The following is an 8,243-nucleotide window of genomic DNA, read 5'->3' on the forward strand; positions in this document are numbered from 1 at the left end:
GAGGAGTTAGAGAAAAGACTGAAGGAGCTGAAGGGGTTTGCAATGCCATAGGAAGAACAATAATATCAACCAACCAGACCCCCTGGGGCTCCCAGGGACTAAACCACCAACCAAAGAATACACAAGGAGGGACCCATGGCTCCAGCTGCATATGTAGCAGAGGATGGCCTTGTCAGACATCAGTGGGAAGAGAGGCACTATGTCCTGTCAAGGCTCGATGCCCCAGAGTAGGGGAATGCCAGGGCAGGAGGCAGGAAGGAGTGGGTGGGTGGGTGGCTGGGTGGGGGAGCACCCTCATGGAGGCAGGGGATGGGGGGACAGGATGGGGGGTTTCCGTTCCGGAAGGGAAACTGGGAAAGGAGATATCATTTGAAATGCAAATAAAGAAAATATCCAATAAAAGAAAAGGAAAAGGAAAAAAAGAAAAAGAAAGTTTCATAAATTGAAAATACCCTGCCAAAAGTTCACACCACATAGCTAAACCCAGTTACACCGATGACTGAGGCTACCACATGCTGCACGTAAGCACTGGCATCAACATCAGAAACCACGAAGACAGTTCCTTCTGGAGGAAGGAAAACTGTTTGAGAAACATCCCTCAGGAGCAAGATTGCTGATCGAATCACCCAGGGTACTGGGCAAACTGTGGTGTCCTGGGGCCTCACAGAATGAACGTCTCTCTCCACCATGGTCTTGTGAAGGAGCGAGGTTCTTGTCCTACCTGAAAAGGCCCCACCTCTCAACACTATTACACTGAGGATCAGGTTTCCACAAAAATATTTGAGCAAGGCATGGGAGACAAATTCAGACCGTACTGGCTGTGGAAAAACGAAGAGACGAAACAGGAAAATGGTTGTTTTATTCTGAGTCTCACCGAGCCCAGGCCAACCTCAAACCTGCTATGTAGCCAATGGTGATACTGAGCTTCTGATCCTCCAGCACGTACCTCCTAGGTGCTGGGGTTACAGGTATGAGCCGCCATTCCTGGTTTATACAGTGTTAGGAATGGAACCCAGTGCGTGATGGATAATCTTGGCTGTCAACTTGACTACATATGGAGTCTACTAACACTCAAGTAGCTGGGCCTGACTCTCAGGGAATTTCTTGATTGGATCATTTGAGGGGGGGAACCCCCACCCTAAATCTGGGTACCCATTCTGGTGGCAGCCCAAGTAAAACGACTTGAAGGGGAGACTTTCTTTTTCCTGCTTGCCCTCACTCTTGCTGGCAAGTTCATCTACCCTTCTGCTGACACATTTACTTTGCTGGTATTGGAGTCTACATTGTTTGGATTCTAACATAGACTGAACAACTCGATGATTCTTGGCCTTTCCGTCAGGAGGCACCATTGATGGGCTAGCCATAGCCTGTAAGCCACTCTAACAAACCCTTTTCATATATCTTCACTCCCTCAGTTCTGTTCCTCTGGAAAACACTGACTCGATGCTAAGTCAAGCACTCTGCCAACTGAGACAACAACTGCAGCTCCAAGAAAATTGTTTCAATGTCCATCAGAGGAAACTTAAGGTCCCTTGCTCTAAACCTACTCAATTATGCAATCAATTAGTTCTCCACCCAACTCTTTAAAAATACTAAGACAGAAATATGGAGAGGTCTCCACAGTCAACAGTCAGAAAGGGGGCAGGGGGCACTAGACAGGGAGGCTAGCTAGCGTGCTGAGAAACAGCCTCCATTCAAGCAAAACAGGAACAAGAACATGGTTTCCCCCAAAGAAGCTGAAATTTCTCCAGGAAAAGATCCGCAGAGGCTGAAGAGTCAAAAGATCTGCTGACTAACGTTTTCCTTCCCCATACACCCAAGACAACGAGCCCTGCAGATGCTGACCCCACCTCCACACACAGGGATAATCTTTTTCTTTCTTTCTTTTTCCTTCCTTCCTTCCTTCCTTCCTTTCTTCCTTCCTTTCTTTCTTTCTTTCTTTCTTTATTTATTTATTTCTTCCTTCCTACCTTCTTTCTTTCTTCCCTTTTTTTCCCTTCTTTCTTTCTTTCCTTCTTTCACAACAGGATCTCACTACGTAGTTCAGGTTGGCCTCGAACACTCACTCTTTCTGTGTGTGGTGTCAAGAGCCGAGCCATGACAGTGGTATGTGTGGTCAGGGATGAGTTGTGTCAGCAGTGTCCATGCCATCAGGGTTGAGCTGTGACCGCGCATGTGTGGTGTGAGGTGGTGAGAGCGGGCTGCGGTGCCCAGCCGGTCTCATGGTTCTGCCTCCTGGTGATTGCAGGGTCACTCCGAGCTGCCTACCACAGGGGCAGGGGTGGGGAGCTGCAATGAAACTGTTTGCTAAGGATGACTAAGGGTGGATGGATGCACAAAAATACTGTAGACTGAAGGGACGCCCAGATCTCACTCACCTCAGCCTCGGCCACCTCCCCCCACTCCGAACCCTAGCGATGCTGAACTCAGTCCTCGCTGACTCGCTGACGCTCATCTTCCCGCCCATCTGCCACCTGCTCTCCCACCCACCACACTGGAGCGTTTAATGGAAGCAGCTTTAAAAGAAAGAATAAGAAAAAAAAGAATCCAAATGACAAAGAATCGTGTAATTACGCTGCAGCTCCCTGTCCTTGGTAATTTTACGCCTCTGTTGCTATAATTACACATTACATAGAGTTACAGAGTCAGAGGGCTTGTGTGGCCGATCAGTGACATCTGCAGGATTTTCAAATGTGGGGGAAAGGAAAGGAAATCACAGAGAGCCAGGGTTGGCTTGTGTGGGAATCCCTTCACCCCTTGGCCACAGACTCCCGCCTTTCCTTGTTCACCTCTGAAAATGGTTTCCAGACTCCTGCTCCTTTCTCCACTGAAGGCCACCCTCCTCTGTCCCAGACCCTTGCCGCCACAGTCCTTGTTCTGTGTAGCCTCTGACTCTTCTCTTAAAAGCAAATCAGACAGTATTACCACCACCCAACTTCCTTCGCTGCCTTCTGCTCTCACTTGAATAAAACATGAGAGGGCTGGAGGTTTGCATGTTGAAAGCCTGGTCCTCTCTGTGGTGGTGTAAAGAAAGACAAATCTTTAGGACACAGGGCCTCAGGGAAAGTGATTAGAAAGGGAGGGGCAACTGCATTTAGAAGGGAGTGGTGAAGGTTTGAGAACTGGAGGAGTTCCTGGAAGAATGGCAGGTGCTATAAGGGAGCTGCTGTCTCTCCTCTTGGCGGCCTTAGACACTTCCCATTACAAGGCCTTGTGTGGTTCACCAACACAAGCTCTCTCCAGAACTGTGAACTATATCAGGGGTGTGTGTGTGTGTGTGTGTGTGTGTGTGTGTGTGTGTGTGTGTTTATGTGTTTGTGTATATGTGTGTGTTTGTGTGTGTATAAATATGTGTGTGTTTGTGTGTGTGTGTGTGTGTGTGAGCCTTGAGTATTTTGTAATAATGAAAGAGCAGGACTGTACTAATACAGCTGGCCGTAGTGTACAGGAGGAAGAGGAGGAGGGGAAATGGGGGAAGGAGGGGGAGGAGGACCTCTCATCATTGTGATGGTGGGAAAGTCTGACTGTGGTGCTCCACTCTCAACTCATCCCTCAGTCCTCCTAGCAAGGGCTTCACTCCGGGCTGAGAGCACGGGTGAGGCCCAGACTCTATCGCTGTGCCAAGTGCCTAGTGCCTTGGCCCTCCCTGGCACGTAGAGGACCTGCAGCAGGCCTCCTGCAAATAGTAATTAAGACTCCCCAGTCCCACCAGCTCCCTGGCAGAGGGGTGTGATGTTTTCACAACCACACTCTTGAGGTTGACAGGAGCAATGAGGACTAGGTGAAAGGTGAAAGGCGAAAGGTAGCCTCCAACCCCCATAGCTTTTCAGACCTACCAAAAGGACATGGGCAGCCTCTTGGAACTGGCCTTGTCCTTCTCTTCCAACCAAGTCTGAGGGAAAAACCCATAACCTTCCTGACTCATGAATTCAAAAGACCCTGAAGCCAGTGACTGTGTTCCCATGAACAAGACAGGGTAGGCAGGTGTCATCATGAAAACAAGTTCAGAGCCTGCCCCGGCCACCTGGATACCTGACCATCAGGATCCTCAAAGCCAAACAAATTGCACAGCGCCCTGTCAAGCACTGTCTTGTCAGTGCCTATGCTCTCAGCTCTGGGTCCTGAGCACCCCTTCCCTAAACATGCCCCCACCCCAACTCTGTCCTGGACCCCACTACACACCCTCACCCACACAGTGCGTCACCATGGTCCCATCCAGCTGTGCCCCTAGGGGCCATTTCTCATGAAGCTGACAGTCTGTCCCCAGGGCTCTGGGAAGCTGGAGGGAAGGAAACCCAGGGTTGACTGGAGAGGATCAAGGGCCCTGCCAGATGACAAGGACATTGGAGTGATGTGACCTTGTGACTGCACTGTTAGAATAGACTGTTGTGGCCAGGACTCTGGAAAAAGAGTGGAACTGACTAAGTATGAAGTCTTCCAGAGGGAGAGGCTTGATATACAAAGCCTAACAGTTGTCCGTTCATCTCGTTCCTCTCCTGCCGTGTACTATGAGCTAATGGTTCATCACATAGACTGAGGCGTTGTTCAGTCACCCCTGGACAGCTGTATGGTCCAACTCACAGCAAGATAAGCCATCCCTTTCCCTCCCTCAAATAGGCACCAGGCCTGGGGAAATGACAGTTTCAGGCTCGGTTAGAAAACCTTGAATGTTTTCCCTGTCCTGGCTGAGATGACATGGGTCACAGAAGACCGCCGGCTTTCTAAGTCAATGGGAGCCAGTCTGTATCCCCAACCCCAGGGAGCAGGTCACACTGACAGGAGCTGCAATGACAGAAATGGCCTCAGGAACCCATGCACCCCACCCCTTCCCACTCACTCCACCCTCTTAATAAACACTCACACACACTCTCTCTCTCTCTCTCTCTCTCTCTCTCTCTCTCTCTCTCTCTCTCTCTCTCTCTCTCTCTCTCTTTCTCTACCTCTGAGAGCCCCTCCAGCCACTCAGCCTCCAGCTTCCTGGTAGGGGCAGTGTCTCTTCCCCAAGAGAACACAGCTCTTTGTGGTCTGGTCTTCCCTGTAGTGAGGCAGAAAAGAACATGTCTGATTAATGACACCCTGCCCTGGTTTCCTGGAGCTCCCATGACCCATTATTCCTCCCTAGGGATCTAACTGCTTCAGCTCCTGGTAGCTTCCTCCTTCTCTTTGCTACCATTTGTCACAGGGGTCTTCCCCCGAGTCTGTTTCACACAGAGACATCCCCTTAGAAGGACTTAAGACACATCTAATGACATCTTGATCCCTACTTTGGCCAAATCTACAAAGCCTCTCTCCAAGTAAGATTACACTGAGGAGTTCTAGGCTGACATAGATCCAGGAGGCAGGGCACAATGTTACAACCCTTAATGTTCAGCAGGGAAACCAAGGCTCGTAGAACTCAGATGTTCGTCTAAGACCACATGTACCCAGAGCAGTCACCAGCATCTCTGCTAACTCATCTCTTTGTCATTGTCACTAAGTTGTAGTCCTTCCCAGGAGAGTGCTCCTAGCTGGGGAAATGGCCCAGTGTTCTGACCGGCTGTGGCTCTTGCTCTGGTCTGTGCTTAGGTAGAGAGACAGGAAGGTGGTGACCTGAATGAATGAATATTATATAAACCTGGATCAGAGAAAAACCCAAAACCTGTCAGGAGGCCTGCTCGAAAGGCGAGCCTCCCCCATGCTGGCTCTGAGGGACAAACCTTACTGGAAAGTGGTGCTCAGAAAGGTCTGTGTCTTTGTAGAGGCAAGAGGTCAGAGAAGGGCATCTTCAAAGATTTCTCTTCATTTAAACCACCACTGAGCTCAACCCGATGCAGGGCACAGATTCCAGAAAAAGCAGGGGGCACTTTGAGCTTTAAAGAGGGCGGTCACCTGGCTGCCGTGCAGATCCCAGACTGACGGAGAAGCGGAGGGCTCAGATCCTGGGCTCTGATACACCACAGACACACAGAGGGAGGCAGACACAGAGGAAGAATGGTGCTCAGAATAACACAAACGAAGAAAGGGCAATTTTGGCCGGAGGAACCATGCCTTAAAAAAAAAAAAAAGAGAACGGAATTGGTCTAGAACTTTCCACAGGGATGAGTATAGAAGGGAACGGCTTGCTAAGTTTTCAGGTGACCAGTGAAGATCCCCATTTCTCACCTGTGTCAATAGAAATTGGGAGACCCTGCCTCATGGTCTTTGATGGAAGACTTGAATGTGGCCCTCATGACTGCATCTTGGACAGCATTGTGGGGCAAACAAGCCGTAGGACTGAGGCAATGGACCTGGAGCAAGAATAAGTTTGTGATGTGTCCAAACCCCTGATCTCTCATTTGATCCCGGCAGGAGTAAGAATGGCTCCCTCCCAAATCCTCAAGACCCCCACCTCTGCCACCATTGAGGTAGTCATGTAGTCCTGTGGCCAAATTGCAGATTTAAGCACCTAGAATTCCTCCTCGTGCAAATGAAACATTCCCAGGACCTCCCTGAAAGCCTTCTGCCCACTCCCCAAGGTCTATGTAGCCTCTATTACTCCCAAATAAAAAGAGCTGTAACTCTCCGTATTCCCCAGCACTCAAGCCAACCAAGTGCCTGAAAATTGCAGAGTGTCTCTGGAAAAGATGTTCTTGGTGGGGGGGGGGGGGGGGAGACAAACAATATGGCCTGGGGCTGTGGGAATACTGAAAAAGTCTGAGATGACCCTGAGCAATTCAAAGGGATACTAGCCGGAAGGGCCCGGCAGAAAGACACCAGGGTATCGATACTAACATTCCCACAGGCTCTACTGAAGACATAGATACCACCGCCTGCCTTTACCAAGGTATATAAGCAGACCAAGAGAAAGATGGAGTTTGTCCAGCAAATCCACAGCCGCCAACGATCCCACAGACCTTCCCGCCTCTGAGGTGACTCATATTGGGCAGTGTTGGGTCAGGGAATCTGAAAGTCCTTCCTGAGGCTTTTCTTCATTCTCGTCTGATGTTTTCCTTCCCAGAATACTTCTATGATCTGATTTCCTGAGAGAGAGAGAGAGAGAGAGAGAGAGAGAGAGAGAGAGAGAGAGAACAAGAACACACACACACCATGTGTGTGCATGTGTGTAGAGCCCAGCCGTCAATGTTAAGTATCTTTCTCTATAGCTTCCCTGGTTTGTTTTTTATAACAGTTTCCCCCAGAACCTGGAGTCCACAGACTGAGCTAGTTCCATTGGCCAGTAAGCCTCTGGTTTGCCTGTGTGAGGTACGCAGTAATGTCTGCAACAGAAATGACAACCACTCGCTCTCTCACCTCAGCCCCTGTGCACGTGGTTCTGTGTACAAAGTTGTCTTCCAGGAGACCCAGAGAACTCAGGATCTGAGGATGGCCTAGACGGAGGTTCCTCTTGGGTTAGGCAGTAGTCCCAGGACAGCAAGTGACAAGCGAATAGTCTCTACAGCAGCTGAAGGAGCCACTCCAGAGAGAGAAAGAGGAAGGCAGGGTGGAGGGTTGATAACAGAGGGAACCCAAAATGCCTGATCCAGCTGGAATGGGTTGAAGCCAGACACAGCATCAGATGTAGGCCAAAGGACTGATGACCTCTGGCCTCGTAGGGAACTTAACTCTTTCTTCCTGTTCTGTGCCTCATGAAGCACTGGAGAGGCTTATGTCTTTATCTCTTACTATTTGCTTTATAATTCTCAGTGCTTGGGTAAGCGCTGGAAAACTTAAGTCTAACTTTATAAACTTACGTTATAATTCTCTGTCAACTAACACAGGCTGTATGGCAGCAGGGAATTCAGTGGAGGATTTAGTGCTAAGGCTCCTTTCTGTCTTGCACGGAAACCTCACTTCTCAGTGCCTATGTGAGAGGGCATCTTAGAGCAATTTACCTTTAGTGAACCAGGAAAACAAAGTCAACTTGTAGAAAGAAAAACTTTTACATAAGCAAGTATGCACAGAAATTTATACACATGTATACACACACACATTCAGAGACATATTTACATTTTTTTTGGAGCTGGGGACCGAACCCAGGGCCTTGCGCTTGCTAGGCAAGCGCTCTACCAGTGAGCTAAATCCCCAACCCCTCATATTTACATTTTTGTCTAGTCCAACCGCCTGTTTCTTCCACTCCACAAGTATCCATGCTTACACACACACACACACACACACACACACACACACACACACACACCCCTCTCTGTCTCTGTGCTCTCTCTCTCTCTCTCTCTCTCTCTCTCTCTCTCTCTCTCTCCTCTCTCTGCTCACTTTCTCCTCTCTCT

At 49.3% G+C, this 8,243-nt stretch overlaps 1 long non-coding RNA gene across 2 annotated transcripts in view; it reads right to left on the reverse strand.

Moving 5' to 3' along the window:
- LOC108348587 (uncharacterized) overlaps window positions 1-7,526 on the reverse strand; it is a 15,910-nt gene extending 8,384 nt beyond the window's left edge. Inside the window, exons 1-6 of one of the 2 annotated variants that reach the window (XR_015641862.1) lie at window positions 7,270-7,509; window positions 6,873-6,998; window positions 6,142-6,266; window positions 5,869-6,027; window positions 4,941-5,035; window positions 4,430-4,782 (exon numbers count right to left, since the gene is read on the reverse strand). This is a non-coding gene — a long non-coding RNA (uncharacterized LOC108348587). Of the gene's footprint in view, window positions 1-4,429; window positions 4,783-4,842; window positions 5,036-5,868; window positions 6,028-6,141; window positions 6,267-6,872; window positions 6,999-7,269 lie in introns of those variants that run through there. The other variant, XR_015641861.1, reaches the window with a different exon arrangement.
- Between the last annotated feature and the right edge of the window lie 717 nt (window positions 7,527-8,243).

The sequence above is a fragment of the Rattus norvegicus genome, chromosome 17 (assembly GCF_021556685.1).
Source record: "Rattus norvegicus strain SHRSP/BbbUtx chromosome 17, alternate assembly SHRSP_T2T, whole genome shotgun sequence".
Taxonomy (NCBI): Eukaryota; Metazoa; Chordata; class Mammalia; order Rodentia; family Muridae; genus Rattus; species Rattus norvegicus.